Here is a 16,202-nt window from a genome sequence, read left to right as displayed (position 1 = left end):
GGTATTTACGATATCCCTAAAAGGTAACAAAGCTGCTTCATCTCATATTTCTATCTGTGCAGAGCTAAGGGGCAGGGACAAAACCATCCCACCATGATTGAGAGAGCTGTTGTCCGACTCCAGATCCCTGCACCGGCTCTGACACAAGGCTGCATATAAGGCAGCTTCTCACTGTCCTTCCATTTCTTGTTTTACCTCATTTGGTTAAACCATGCAAGCTCAGTGCTCGGAACTTCCGTTGTCTTATCTTGAACATCACGTACTGTTCCAGCCCCAGCCAGCCACCCAGGAAGGAAGCGCTCTGTTCCCATTAGACAGAGGGCCTGGCCGGAGACATGGCCACGCTGTCGAAAAGCTCTGTAAGTAACGTTATCTCCACGGCCTTGCAAAGATCTATCAGGACTGGAAAGTGCACGGCGGTAGAGTTTAATAGTTATCTCTGGTCTGCTTATCTCACAANCTCCTAACACTCCCTATGGGGGCAAGTCTCTTCTCTTTCCTCCCAAGAAGCCAGTACTGATGGGAGATTTCCAGGGTGGAGATTTGGAGCAGAGGTGGGTCTTTCCCTGACTTGGATTTATCAGAACGTCGGACCTGTGGGAGTAAACCCAGAATGTCCCGGGTGGGGGGTGGGTGGGGGTGGGGAGGGAGAGAGAGAAATCAAGCACGAGCCTCTTTTCTAATCCATTTTGAGTTTTCCTGAACCCGGTCTTAACTGAACAAATCAATGTATCAGGCCCCGATCTTTGTCACACTTGTTGGGAACCTAAACTGTGCTAATGCTTTATTGTAGTCAACGAAGGGCTCAAATTGCTATTATATGTTTGTCATTCTTAATATTACTTGAAATATGTTTTTATTATTCTCTCTCTTTTCTTTTTTAACTTTGATAACTTGGTTAAGTATTTCATTAAATATGTAGATGTTGCAGTAAGTGCCTTTCTTTGAGCTGGGGGAAAAAAGGAAATTTGCATAGCAAGTTCTCAATCTTGGGTTTTTATTTTCCCAAGGCTTCTGGTTTCTCAGAATCTATGCTTTAAACAAGCTATTTCCTTTTGATTTACACTGCAGAGAGTTTTGAGAAGTTCCAAATTAAATGGGTAAAAAAAAAATTTCAAGTGGCGCAAAAATATTTAAAAAACGTGCCATGGAAAAATGCCTGAATCTATTTTACTTAAAAAGTTATGCCAGGAACTAAACTGTGAATTGGGCAGAAAAGACTCCAAGCCCATTTCTTTCTGCTGTAGGAAATTTAAAAGTACCCATCGACTTCTAGATGGCGAGGGTCACGGAGCTCGTGGATGATCTGGAACCGCCCGTGCCTGCTCGCCTCTAGCGGGGGCGTTTGCACTGGTGTAGAGCGCCAGGCTTCAAAGTCAGAGTGTTACTCAGAACCCTTGATTCTGGAAAGCTGTCTAGTTTAGCTCTTCCTCATCCTGTTTGGCTTGAATCCCCTCCCCAGCCTAGAGATGGGTTTCTTTCTTCTGCCGACATTCAGCATGTGCTGGCTTGGAATTCCTCTGTCTTCCTCTCCCTTGCTCAGTTATCGCATCTTCCCAGTGTCCCGTGGACAGTCTCTGAGAGGGGGAACAAATGTTCCGGCAGTAATAGTAGCTGGTGCTTCCTGAAGGCTTCCCTGAGCTTTTGTTTACATTGACCTAAGCTCTTTAGATGTGCTATAGCTTTTAACTTCCACCATGACGTTGTGAGGTAGTTCTGTGAACCCCCCCCATTTTAAAGTTGAGAAAACTGAGAGAAGTTAAGCCACTTGTAAGAGGTATGGCAGGATTTCAGCCTAGGAGGGCTGCTTCCACAGCACGTGCTCATAACCGAATATGATACCCCCACCCTGGGCTCCTGGCACAAACAGGGAAAAGGAGTATAACCACTGAAGGGGGTGAGTCATGAAGGAGGGCACGAGGGAGGCTTGTGGGTTGGAACGGATCTGTTTCTTGATCCAGATGCTGAATTTGTAGAGCTGAATACTTAATGCACTTTCATGTATGTGTATCACACTTCCCTTATATTAAAACAGAAAAGAGGAAATGGGCAAAAATAAAGAATTAGGGTCTATGTATATCACCAATGGCAACTTGCATGCAGCTCTTGCCACTAGGTAGCTCTGGGGGAATGACTTGATCTCTGTCCAAGCCTCAATTTACTCATCAGCAACGCTGGGGAGAGATTATTCCTACTTCACAGGGTAGGATTAAATGGCCCACTTTCCATATAGATTCAGAAGAAAAGATAATCTCTTCTTCGATGCCATGGTAATAGGGCATCCCAGCTGGTTGAGGGAAGGGAGTATCTGGCTTCACAGCTAGTAGCCAGGATCCTTCTTCCTAAATAAATAAAGTGTAGGTATTTGAAAGCCATTTTGTCGGCCGGATCAAGGTGGGCTCCTTCTCCAGGTAAAGAGCTCTTCCTTTCACAACAGATTGCATGACCAGATCCAAGGTCAGTCAGCCTGACACCAGTAAATCCACCGGCTTCCCTTCCAGGAAGTGCACATGGGAGAGAGTACATTCTCCCATCTCTGGTGTAAATCTTGTGTTCCAGAAGCAAAAAGCTGAAATGAAAATGAACGGATCTATGTTATTTCCTTGCATTTATGACAAAGGCAGAATTCCAAGGAGAAGCACATGAGGAAAGAAAAAAGCTATACTTCTTGGACGAGATGACTGGTACTGTGTCTATCGGCTGGCTGACTGGGCTGCAAACCCGTAAGGCCGGAAATCTTAGTTCCCTCCCTTCTTGCTCCGTCACAGGGAGCTAGCCCGCAGGAGAACGTACGATGCCCACCACGCAGACCCTTCACTGTGCCCTCCCACACCTCACGGTCCGCCCTTCTTCACAAAGGCCCATTCTAATTTCACTAATGGTCAGCTCTGCTTGCCATCGTTCTGTCAAAGCAGACAAATTAAACATGTCATGTGACATATGGAAGAAAAGGCTTTCTGATTTACTATGGAACTCTTTATGGATAAGAGTTATTTCTCTTGGCCTGGTACCTGCTCTCAAGGCTTGATCACATTTCAAGGCGCTGCTGCCATTGACTCAAAAAGTCGAGGTCCTCAGATGTTTGTGGCCTGTGGCCGTCTGTGTGCGTACCCATCTGAATATGGTTGGAAAGCTGCAGCAAGGTTGTTGATGGCACAGTGCAAATGAAGGGAATTTTAAATCTCCCTCCAGCCCTCCCTCACTTCCTTACTTCATGATCGGAAGCACTGGGATGGCTGTGCCCATTGGGAAAAGGACCGAGGGTCACGTCTCAACGAAAAAAAAAAGACATCTTTAGTTTAGCGTGAACAAGTTTGAACACATCACACTGTTTGTTGGGACGTGGGTAGAGAAAGCTCTATTTCCTCCCCCTATTTCTGTTCGCAAATAGGACGCTGGCGTGTCTATTTCTGGTGGTGCGGTCCTTTATAAGAAAGAAAGCCCTAGCGGTATGGGAAGGTCAGATTGGGGGTGATCGTTCTCCCTCTAGCTTTTCAGATGTCACAACCAGATGAAGGATAATTTAAGCAGCCCAGAGCCGGGTGATGGGTCTTGCAGAGCTGCTTGTCTGTTGGACCTGGAGGAAAGCTTATCCCGGGCAAGGTAATTTACGACGGAAGACAAGCACAGCTCCCTGCAGGCAGCGCAACCAAAGTCCTGCGAAGAGCCCCTGCTTTGTTGGAGAGAGCTGTAAGGCTGAAGACAGGATAACTTATGGCTTTCCAGGGGCTTTCCCCCTTTCTCCTCTTCCTTGTTGTGATTGTTATTTATTATTTGTGGGCAGGGATGAGAGGGTTCACTTTGCCAACTTTTGAACCCTCTCTAAATTCATGGCTCTGAGTTTTGAACTGTCCCTGAATCTTCCTGCGTTTGAGCTTCTATTCTTCTAGCATTCTGCAGCTTCCTGTTGTGGACAGAGAAAAACTCTAGAAGGTTTCTTTTAAAAGGTGGAAATAATTCCTTAAACATCAAATAGCTCTTTTTAAAAAGGCAGCCTGTTTTGATGAGTCAAGTGTAAATGAATTGAAAACATATGCTCCAGATCTCCCCCAGTTTCTGCAGCAAGTTCAGGGCTGAATTACGAAGAAGGCTTCATTGGATTCAGAGCTGGGATGAAATAATGGGCAGGGGATGGGCCAGACGCATTAGTTCTCTTGGTTTCTACTGCTTTGTTCCTTATTTAATAGAAAATGGGCTTTAGTTGAGCTCTGAAAGCTGGAGAGAAGAGGAGGGCACATTTATAAGCAGTCTTTTTCCAAGTAAGAAATCTGTATTAGGAAATAGAGCACGCTGGCGAAGGACTTAAATTCTTGGTTTAATGTCTGTAACATTAGGAGGCAGAGAGAACTTTGAAATCCGGGCTGTCTAATTCTCCACTCGGTTGAAGCCCGTCTCATCACCTTCACACCCACGGCTAATTTGGCGCTTCCTCCCCACCCTTCAAGTCCTGTCCTTAAGATCCCTGAGAGGTTATTTGGGTGTAGTACTTTCTATGGCCAGTTGCCTTAAATATGTCCGTTTGAAAGTGTGCCCTGCAGATCCAGGCAGCTGGAGCGAAGCAGCCTGGGATCAGGGAGAGGACAGCCGAGGAGAGTCCTCCCTTGCCGCGGTCTCCGTGCTCCGGGCTGCCCGGCGCTGCTCGGCCTCAGACCAGCGGGACAGCAGAGCAGACGGCTGGGAATCAGGGTGCGAGAAACGTCTACCGAGGGCAACGGTGCTCCTCCGATGCCTATGGGATGGCGCCCTGTAATGTGTGCTCTGGACAGAGCGGCCCCAAACCAGACAGAGCCGCGCGCAAGGAATGTTTGCTTTTGCCGCTCACATCCTCCATACATGCTTGGGAAAACCGCTTGCTGGCTTCCTGTGTCTGCTGTGTTTCCCCACCTGGCAAAGAGGGGCTTGCCTCATGCCACCCAGCTTGCGGCGCGGCTGCGGGGCTTAGGAGAAAGCCCACTGAGAGCTAACGGATCCCTGGTTGCAAGTCCAGCGCCCCCATGAAGCACCTGGCACTGGAGAAACGTGTTCTTAGCCTTAGAGCTCAGGGGGAAAGGAGGTACGCTTTACCTGCAGTTAGCAAGCAGCTCGAAACATGCTTTCCACTTCTTTGTGGGGAGGAGAACGCAGTTGTTGCAAGTTACTTTGTGATGACAGAATGTGCTGAAAAGGAACTGCCAAGAAACCCCGCTGGCCCAGCCCGGGCCCTGGGGTCCCCCGGCCAGCTGGGATTATCTGAAGTGGGCGTCCTCAGAGAGAGCAGGAATTCTCTTCCACCACAGACTGTTGAAACCTCTCCATTCAACTGTTTTAAAAGCTGCAGAGAATTAAAAATAGAAGCTTTTTGGAGGGAGGAGAGGGTCCTTTGGGGGCGCTTTGTTTGCTTTGGTTTCTTTCTCCCTCCCTGGAATGCAGCGAAAACCTGGAGAAGCCAGCTCTCAAATGAAGGCTTTGCAGAGAAACGAAACCCCTTCACGCCAGCATGAAGGGTGAGGAGCCCTTTCTGGGTTCTGGCTTTATAATCAATTCTGTTTATAGTAGGAAAGCAATAGCCCCCTCCTTATTCAAATGTTATAGGGCCTAGAGCTTCAATGGGCCACTATTAAGCAGCTGATGTTAATACAGACGAACTTGCTGTTGAAGGGGATGACTGGTACCCTGGCAGTAAAAGTGCCATTCACGCAAGGGAGGTGACGATTGCAAATGGCAGCCACCAGAGACAAAATGGTTGATTGGATGGGCAGGGGGAGAATGACTTGTGTGCTCTTCTGAAAGTTCAAGAGAGGGTAGGAGCCGAGGGAGGGGGGTGGATTGAAAGGCAGTCCATAGGCCACTGGGCACTGATTTTAGGCCCTTGGGTTCTAAGAAAATGGGGAAGGGGGAAAGGTCTTGGGTCTCAGGGTAGCCTTTGGCTTTTCTTTCTCTCCCTGTCTCTCCCTCCGTCTCTGACTCTGGCTCTGTCTCTGCCCCCCTCTCTCTGTCTCTCTCACACACACATACACACAGCCCCATGGTTTATTCTCCTGGCTCAGATTATATAAAACACCAGACTATACTAGGAAAGGAAGAATTCCAAGTGTTCCTCCAGAACTATCTGAGATAAAGCTTTTTATGAGGGATCCCAGTGGGTTGTCTGACCCTGGGACTTTCATTCTTTTCTCGGAAATCCCTGTGGGGAGAAGTCCCAATAAAAAGCAGTAAATAAATACAGAGGTTCTGAACACGTTGGTTGAAAGAGGGAGGTTCCCCACACCATCCCTTCTCTGGCTCCGCAGAGAGGCAGGCACCTCTCTATTTCCCTCTTGCTCCCACCCACCTGGCACGGATGCCCTTCTGCCTCAAGGAGGCTGGAGAGAGGGGCCTTTCCCCTTCGAGAGGCAGAACTCTGAATGGGATCCTTTTGTACCCAGCTGAGGTCTATACAACAGACAACATGCCGAGGTGGACACATCTTCGTGACGCCCTTGCAAAGAAGCCAAGTGTCTCTTGTCTTTCTTCGGTGAAAAGGGGATTATGAGACACGCCCCTCCTCTCTTTACCTCACAAGGGTGATATGAAAATAAAAAAGTTAATTTTTTTGATGGGCGCTGTCATACTCAGGTGACAGGGAAAGCAATATTATGTTTATTGTTATGGTTATCTCAGTGTCCCTGTGTGCTCTTCGCTCTCTCTCTCATATCACAGGGGTGAGTACGGTGTCCCCAGGAAAAGACAACAAACAGTACAGGCTGCTAATGAGAAAATTCACGGGGCCACACTAGACAACCACTTCCAATTATCACTTCCCTGGGCATTGATCATGCTTCATTCCAAAATGACGAAATCAGAGAACCCGGCTACCTTAAAAATAATGGTATGGGGATAGAAAGAGCTGAGATAGACCTAAACGTTTTAATTAATATTTTGAGAAATGCAAAACTTCGCTTGCTCATGTATGTTTGATTTATATAGACCCGTGCTGTCTGGTTGCCACCGGCCACATGTGGCTAGTAAAGCATCTGAAATGTGGCTCTTTGAATTAAGATGTGCTGTGAGGGTAAAACACACTGGCTTTTGAAAGTTTGTCACTACAAGGAAAAGAAAAAAGAATATAAATTACCTTATTCATTCTTTTATATGTTACATGTTGAAATGATATGATTGCATACATTTATTAAACATTTTACTAAAATTAATTGTAACTGGTTCTTTTTCTTTTTTAAATTCGGCGTAGGGTGGCCCTCCCCGATAGCAGCTACCAGCAAATAAACAATGATGTATGTGGCTGTCTCTGTGGCTTGCGTTGTATTTCTGTTGGGCAGCCCTGGTATGGACTTTAATAGTACACAGTGGGGGGATTGCTTTCTGGAATTCAGCATTTCTTTCCCAATTCACAGTATCAGGGATATGACGGCCCTGGATGGACTCTGATGTTACACACAGTGTCAGAAGAAAATCATGAAACGCTTTGTGGCAGATGAAAGAGAAGTTACCAAGTGTCCTTCCTGGTGCATTTATCTTCACTTTTCATTGTTTTCCAGCTTTCTTCTTTATAATTCTGCGAGTTGTAGAAAACTGGTAATAATGAAAATGACTTTTATCTATAGAAATGCAAATTACTCATGTCTGGTAGAATGTAGGTGATCACTGCTCTCGGTCTGGAGAGACCCTTTCCCTGTTCTATGTACATTTATCTCGCATGCCTTACTGCCCATATACGTGTGATTCTTTGAATTCTGACCCGATGGCAACATCTTACTTGTTCCCTCATTAACTAATGAGTTAAAAAAAAAAATCTTTGACATAAGATTTTCTATTCGTAGAAGAGTCATGATTTTATCTTCTCAGACAATCCTAGAGAGTTCAGGAGCTCATAGTCATCAAGATGAACCGCTGTCTCTCCCTCCTCCCTCCCCCCCAGCCACTCCCAGGCCCGCATGGTGGAGGCGCTGAATCCCTGAGATGGGACGGAGAATGAGCTTTTCTATAGAAAGTGTTTTACCTGACAGCTGCGTGAACACTACTTGTACACCGAGCAAGCTAAATTGTGGGTTTTTCTGAATTTTGTGAGCCAGCCAGGGAATCCTACCAGCTAGTGGAATATTTGATTCTAAGAGAGACATGATGAGTTCCAAATAATGAAAGAGAAACTTGGCATACACAGCGTCGGTAAAAGGGGTCCCCTGTGGGTATTGATCAAGCACGCAGTGCACGAAATCCCTGAATTTAATGGCAAACGTATAGAAAGGAAAGTGGGAATTATGGGCCTTTGTCTTCCGCACCTCTTTTTGTTTGTTTGTTTTGCTTTAAAAAACCAGCCTCATTCTTATTTTACCTTATTGTCATTTTTTTCAACAAGAACTGTTTTCCATCCAAGAAAGTCATGACAAGATGAACCAGGAACACCCGTATTTATTTCACGCGCCCATTTATTTCTGGGAACAGAATCGACTGTAAAAACACGAGCAACCAAAAAAATGAAGTAGGTGACGTCACACACTCCATTCTACGAAATTCGAAAATACTACACTCAGAATGTGTATGTTTTGTTTCTTTTCCTTACTTTTTTTTTTTAAGAAGTTGGCTTTTATTAGCAGAAAGATCATTAAATTTTGTGAGAATTGGCCTCCAGCATTTAAGTTTTTACAAAACACATCCACGTTTACTGGTCTTTCACCAGCGGGGATGCATGATTTTTATGTATCTGTAATTCCGAAAGGGAAACATTCCCTCTACAAACGCAGAACAGTCCACTTATAAAATTTATGTTTGTGGCTCTTTTCTTATATAAAGCAGCCACCTTGGAGACTCCATTTAAAGTACGATTAAACAATATTCTCACCTGTATAATCTGCCCAAATTTAATTATTTTCTTTCTTTGGTTCTTTGGTAAATAACACAGGAGGCTTTGTGGCATGAGGAAGTCCCTTGACCCAGGTACTTTCAATACCATAACTCACTTGGTGAAAATGAAAACCAACATATGCCTTTCTATAATTTTTGGTTGTTTGAAATTAATTCTCAACATCTAAAATGGCTGTGAGATACTTTTGATTTTTTTATACTAAGAAATACTTTTTAAAATTGTTAACAAAGAGGAGTATGAATTTATGCAACTATTCACTCCAGAATAAGATATCATCTTTCAAAAAGTTGATTTATTTAAGTGAAAACCTTTGATAAAATTTAAAGATCTTTATGTGCTTTTGACGTACGTTATAAAAGAGTTTTGACATATCTTAATTCTCAATAAAATAGGGAAGAAATGCTGGCGTATTACATCTCCTATCATTATTCAAAAATAATAGAACACTATACTTTAAAAATAAAACCCAGGTTTCATTTGCATGGAAAATTTGTTTCTTATGGAAGAGATTTAGTCCGGAATCATTTGCTACAAAAAGGAGTTCCTTTATGCTCTAGCTCTTTTCTGTACCTGGGATTTCTCTAACTGGGATTGTTCTCCCAAGCTGATTTTACCTGTTTCTTCTCTTTGAAAGAGGTTGTTACAGTGGTGACTGACAGTTAAATAAACAGATAGACAGACACAAAGATATAGATCCTTTTGGGAGAGCAAAGAATTGGGGAATCATTTCCAGAAAATAGATTGATTTTGTATTAAACTGATAATATTTAAAACAATAACACAAGGGTGATGTCTTTGTTGTCTGCTGTGTATTTGGGGCTAAAAAAGTTCTTGAAACAAAAAGTTACTATTTTTCACATATGACCATGCTAATTATCAGTATGATTGCCCACAAAAAAAATATCACAGACTCTTTATGACATATGGCTTTTTTTTGTCAGAAGATTCTCCATTGTTAGCATGCCCATAATTCATGTGAAAAGTAGCTAAGAAGGGAGTAAATTCAGGAGCTAGAGAAGTACTTCGGCTATTTGTAATATGAAATCCAGGCAATCCACGAAATGCCTGTCGTTGTTGAGCAAAGTTTTGAATTTTTTTTTATCTTAGACAAGAGATCTTTATTGATATTTCAAAAGTATCCCTGACCATCCCCCTTCGGAAAAGCTTTAGAATGCTTTCTAGCAGGATTGCAAAAGCAACTATTTGTCTCTATAACATCCATATGAAAATAAAAAATTTAAAGCGCATCTCGTTACTTGATCCATATGACGCCCAACTCAATCCAAAGACTGTACTTTTCATTCGGAATTTTGGCAGTGTGCAACCTTAAAAAGATATAGTCCTCTAAATAACATACCGTCTCAGACTCCTTTTGTCCAAACTCAGGGCCCCTTTCTGTTGAGCATCATATGGCTGTCTCCTGTCCTGTCTTTCCCACCTTCTCTCCATGAATTAACCAAAGAAAACCCTAGGCTACTCCCGACGGACAGAGGCGTGGGTAGTTCAGACCCCATGGGCAGAAATGCAGTACTGTGATCCATGTAAGCCCGTGATCAGTAGGTGTTCATACAATGGGTCTGTGTTAGGAATAAGCTATTAAAGGAAGAGTGTGTTGTCGATAAGGGGTTTTATTAATTTCAAAACTCAGGATTCCAGTATTTTCTACAATAACATGAATGAGAAAGTGATGGATCATTTACAATCAACCGTGACGAAGACGATATTGTCAAAGCCTATTTTTGCTGGGACTATTCCAGAACTTTATCCACAATGGACTCCAATTTCTCATTCTTCAAAGTTTTCCCTATATCCTGAAAAAAAGGCACAGTTTAACCTGCAGGAGAGCGGAAGTTGAAAGAAATTGCAAAGCAACATCTGAATAATGAACATCTTGCCAGGAAAATGTGTCCGATCTCCAAGGAAAGGGTGTTGGAAGAGATGCGAGATGGCGGGGGGATTTTCTCTGACACGATTTTGAATTCTTTGACAGCACTAGCTCCCCATTTACGAAGCCCAGAGAAATATGCTCGAGAAGCGAGGACGTCCTGGAGACATGATCGGAAGGAGAACTACACACAGGAAGTTGTTCAAACCAGCTCACTGCTCATCTCGGTATTTTCTGTTTTTCTCTGCATCTCATGCTAATGACAAGCCCATAAGACAAACCTTTTCCAGATGCTTCAGTGAATTTACTGGGTTTTTTATCCTCCTACAGATAATAATAAATAACTTTCAATTAGGACTCTACAATTTAAAAAGCATTTCATTTTCATAATGATCATTTAAAGTTGCCATCATCATCATAATAATCATTGTTATTATGCTGATTTTTATAAATAAGAACACTGAAGTTCAGACTCATTTTAATCATCCAAGTAATAGGTGGAGAGGCAGGGATTTTTAAATACAAACCATCAAACCTCAAATCCCCTGCTTTTCTCCCTCCTTTTGGAATGACAATGGGGTAGAAAAAGATATGCTTTTTTGAGTAAAAACTCAAAGAAATGTAATTCTTCATTTAAAATACTTTTACATTTATAGACTTATACAATATTCATACCTTTTTGCAATATTTAAGAGGGGAGGAAGTATAATTCTTCACCATAAAAATAAACTAATACCATCGGGCTACGAGTTGCCAGCAACCAAAGCATCCTGATTGCTTCCATACACTGTTGGGGGCATCGATGCAAGTTTGGCCATTGGAAGGAGCGGGGCCAGCACCGTGCAGGCTTCTCTGTGAATCCCCACCATCCCTCCAGGGTCAGGGTCCTTCCTCCTCCTCTTGCTTTGTTCCCCTCCCCTGATGATTTGTTATTCCATCCAGAGCAAATCCAAAGAGAAAGTCGGGGTCTCCCCACCATGCTGTGCGATTGCCTCAGAGGCCCTCACCAGATTACCCTTCAGCTGAATTCAAAGAGGAAAATCAGAAAACCAAACCAAAGCAAACCTTACAGCCGTCTCTATCTCAAGGCCTGGGCTCCCTTTCCAACACAGAATAGCTTCTCCCTGATACGGGGTTTTCTTCAACAACAGATGGGTCTATAAGTGAAAAGAGACCTCCTCATTTGTCTGGTGGCATGTGGACTTCTTCAAATGCACATGTGGCTCTGAGTGCCGTGGAGGGACCACACGACATTAATGCAATTTCCTCTTTAATGGGCCCCCTCTCTAGCAGCCCTGATGTTCGGGCATCCTCATTCAAGATGCAGGCCTCCATCAGATCAGCATGAGTGCCACAGAGCTTCGTGGAGCTTCGCCAGAGTAACAGGCCAGCATTTGGGAGAAGCTAGTGATGATGTGATTTCAATTTCATACCATCTGTCCCCAGATTTCTTTCACTACGGGGCTGGTCACTGGCTTTGAAGAACAGTCAGAATGCCAGGTCTCTGGAAGGCTCTGTATGGAGGAGTTGAAAGGACAGGAGACCCTGTAAGCCCCATGGCGCATCCTCGCCGTGGGGAAGTGGAGAGAGACTGCTGCTCCCATTAAGAGACGTACTTGAAAGTCCTAATGAAAGCAGTGTCAACCTTCAACAGCTGGCTGTGTGTCCGAGAGGCTGGGCAGGAGACGTCACGTTGCTTCCTGGGTGAGAGATGGAGCACAGGCAACCAAGGAAGAAGGGGTAAAAGACTGGCTGGCATTCTTCTCAGCAGGGAACATTTTTCTTCTTGGGAGAATAGAGATTTACCACCTATTGTCGAAACATAATCCCCTCCAAGCCCTTTCTCCAGCAAGATCTCATCATTCCAGTAAGAACCTAAACTGGAAAACAAAAACAAGGGGGGAAAATGGCTTTATTTGGCCAGTGAGTCAGAGGTTTTTTTTTAATGGTGGATTATTTTACACAGGCCCTTGAATGATTATTTTCTTTGCTCCCAGGCAATCCGGATTAATTGATACAATAAAGGTCTGGAAGCCCTAAAATGTTGGTTTAATTCCCAACTCTGACACAAAAGAAGTTAAATGACTTGCAAGAGAATATGTTGAAAAATCAACAACAATTTTCCTCTCTGCAAATAGTGTTGGAGTGCCACTGGGACGCTGTGTGGCATTCAAAAAAATTGTGTTCCAAATGCTAATTATTCACCAGTTGGCGTTCCAGATCGTGTCTCTTGACATCAGTAAGTTGATTGCTAACAGGATGATAATACTGGTTTAACTTTTTAAATGTGGGTTTCAAAAGTATAAGTTTTCAAAGTCGCCAGAGAAACAGAATATTGAATGGAGAAAAAAAACCGTAGGCAAGAATCAGGATGACAACTCGTTCATTTTGCAATGAGAAAACCAGGGCCCAGCAAGGTTAGCAACCTGGTCAAGGCCACAGAGAAGGTTAGTGACATGCCAGGACAAGAATGTTGGGCTTGACTTTGATCAGTACCACATTCTAGAAACCATTTGGCTTTTTATATGCCTGCTTTCTATGATGATTTCTGGGAAGGGATTTCTCATGACATGGGTCTTTCATGGCTCTACATGGGTGATTGGGGGGGCAACATGCCAGGGCACTTTTCGATAAAGCTACTTCCCCATCGTGGGCAACGCTCATTCCTCGATGACAGAATTGCCAGCGTCTCCTATCAGTCGCTGAAGCCTTAGAAGGCATGAAAATAAACAAAGCCTGACAACTCTGTTCCCGTGTTATGACCTGTTCACCTCCCTGCCACTTCCAACTTCACTTCTCCCTGAGTAGCCTCTGCGTTATTTAAGTCAGCAGGACCTTCAGAAATCAGGCAGTGCACGCCGAGGCTGCCAGAAGGAAGGGCTGTGCCACCGGCGTGTGTGGGTCTGAGCTCTTTAAACTCCGGGTTATGCCTGGCATGGAAGGAGTTGAGGCTGCTCTGAGGGTGGCTTTTAGTCTCAAAATTTCAGATTTCTTTCCTTTTTCTTAAGTGCCTCATGTCCTGGAATTACTAAGGTTCTCACTCTGGTAAAAATTTCTTAAAGTACTCGGGAGTCTACTTTTTTCTGGAATGTTCCAAAAGGCAGCTGAACAAAAGCATGGGTAACCCCTTGAATAAATAAAAAGTAAATCCAACTTACAGTTTACTGTGGAGGATACTACCAATCATTCAAATTCATATTATATTTTCCAAATTCATTTTAAAATGCCCATTTGTCCGTGGATGTTCACAGCAGCATTTTTCATAGTGGCCTAAAAGTAGAAGCAACCCCAAATCAACGTCTGCCGACTGCTGACTGGGTGAACGACGGTGCAGCGGATCTACATGATGAAATATTTTCCAGCAATGAAAACGAAGTACTAACACATCCTACAATAGGGATGAGCCTCAAAACGTTATGCCCAGTGAGAGAAGCCAGACCAAAAAACCCACAAAAAACCAAAACCAAAAAAAAACCCCACATATGATATGGTTCCTTTTATTTGAAACATCCAGAAAAGGCGAATCTGTAGGAACAGAAAGTAGCTTAGTGATCGCCAAAGGCTGGCGGCGGGAATGAGGGATGACTGCAGGTGGACACAAGGTTCGTTTTGGGATGCTGGAGTTGTTCTGAAATTAGGTCGTGGTGCTGGTTTTGCAGCTCTGGAAATGTGCTCATCGGGGCTGCGTGTTCTGAATGAGTCGGTTCTGCGGTGTGGAAATTGCACCTCACTAAAGCAGTTAGGACCGACGACCACGCAGCAGATGCCCCAGCTCTTGCTATGGAGGACGTCTCTGGGGGAGAGTGTCGTGTGGTGCAGACAGACCTCGGGACTGATTGGGCGTCGGGCTCTCCCTCAGCCCCCAGCTCCTCACGGGAGCCAGCAACCTTCAAGTCCTTCAGGAGCCCTTGGCATGATGCAACAATTTACAAAATCAACTGTCTGCCCTTGTGAAGTGAAGTCTGACAAAAGTCCTGGTTCAGGGACACATGCATTCCAAGGGAAAAAGCCCACAGCCGCGGCAACAATCTAGGTCTGCAATTAAGACACTTCAAGTGTTGGGGGTTGACAAGGAGTTAAAGTAAATGTTGATTCAGTTGTAAAGTTTTCAAAGATGTAGCCTTGCAAAAGGGTCTTGCACAACTGCAGGGTTTTGTTTATTTATGCATTGTTATTGTCTTTAAAATATTCCTTTTTTTCTCCCCCCAGGAAATTTCCAACCAGCACTGGGACCCTTAGCAGGGGAGACTGGAAGCAGGTCTGAATAATGCATTCAAGATAATTTCAAAAAATCACCCTTTAACGAGTACCATATTCCCTCCAATTTTCCCTTATATATGATTCACCATTTTGCAAATACTGATGTATAAAGAATGCATTGAATGTGGCAAAAGTTGAAGATAGCCCCTGTGGATAAGACCTAATGGACACCATCCTGAAATAATACATATAGCTCAGCCTCCAGACATGTGTCTTCAATTTAAAATAATTCAGCAATCATGTTCAACCAGAACCTGATTACACAAAATGGGACTTTTTAACTCCCAGACTTGGATCAAATTTTGAGGCCACAAAAAAGGGGGGGGTGGAGATAATATGTGCCATGTTTATATATTCCAGATACTGTGATTAAATGATCCACACTCAGATTTAACTGTTTCTTTGAGCTTATCAAGGTATCTATCACCATTTCCCACCTATAGATATTTGCCAAGCCTTTTATGAGAACTTGTGTCAAAGTCCTGGGCCAAGATGCAAAGGGATGAAAGCTGAAAATCAGTTGAGTTCTTCTGTCTGAATATTATGGTTTCCAAAGCTCGGTCATGTTCTCCACTTTCCTGGAGACTCAGGAAGGAGGAGGCATGACTGGGCAGAGTTGGCTCTTCCTGGCGTGACACTCTGGGTAGCCCGGCACGTCGTGTCTGCTGTGGTCCCCAGAAGATGCTCTGCCCCCCACCTTTGATCTTTTACCTCTTTGCCCACTGCCTCCCTTCTCCCTCATCACTATGTCTTGTCTCCTTTCTCACACACAAGTTGGACCTGTGCCCATATGGGATTTCTGAGATGCTAAGAAGTCCCACATCCTTCTCCCGATGCTTGAGCTGCTACCATTATTGGTACTTAGTATTTCCAATCCCTTGGCTCAGAAGAAATGGTGGATATAAAGGTATTTGGTGAATCCCAAGCAATGGTCTCTGGTGATAAGATTGTCAGATAAAATACAAACCCTCAGGTCAATTCAAATTTCAGGCAAAGAACAAATAATCTTGAGTATGTGTGTGTCCCAAATTTGCATAAGGCATACACATACTAAAAAATTATTTGTTGTTTGACTGAATTTGAATTCAGCCAGGAATTGTAAACTTTCACTTGCTGAATCTGGCAAGCCTATCTATCTAGCGACCACCATGGTGTGGTATACGGTAAGGGCGCCCGCGGCTGAGAAGGATGGGAAGATGAGATTGTAACATGAGCATG

General features: G+C 43.9%; 1 long non-coding RNA gene across 1 annotated transcript; it reads left to right on the top strand.

Annotated features, from left to right (window-relative positions):
- The first annotated feature begins 201 nt into the window (after positions 1-201).
- Positions 202-15,338, top strand: LOC117804036. The gene is made up of 3 exons (XR_004628211.1): positions 202-359; positions 8,333-8,512; positions 14,934-15,338. It is a non-coding gene; the product is annotated as an uncharacterized LOC117804036 (long non-coding RNA).
- The last annotated feature ends 864 nt before the right edge of the window (positions 15,339-16,202 follow it).

This window comes from Ailuropoda melanoleuca, chromosome 1 (genome assembly GCF_002007445.2).
Source record: "Ailuropoda melanoleuca isolate Jingjing chromosome 1, ASM200744v2, whole genome shotgun sequence".
Taxonomy (NCBI): Eukaryota; Metazoa; Chordata; class Mammalia; order Carnivora; family Ursidae; genus Ailuropoda; species Ailuropoda melanoleuca.
This window is presented reverse-complemented; position numbering and strand designations above follow the sequence as displayed.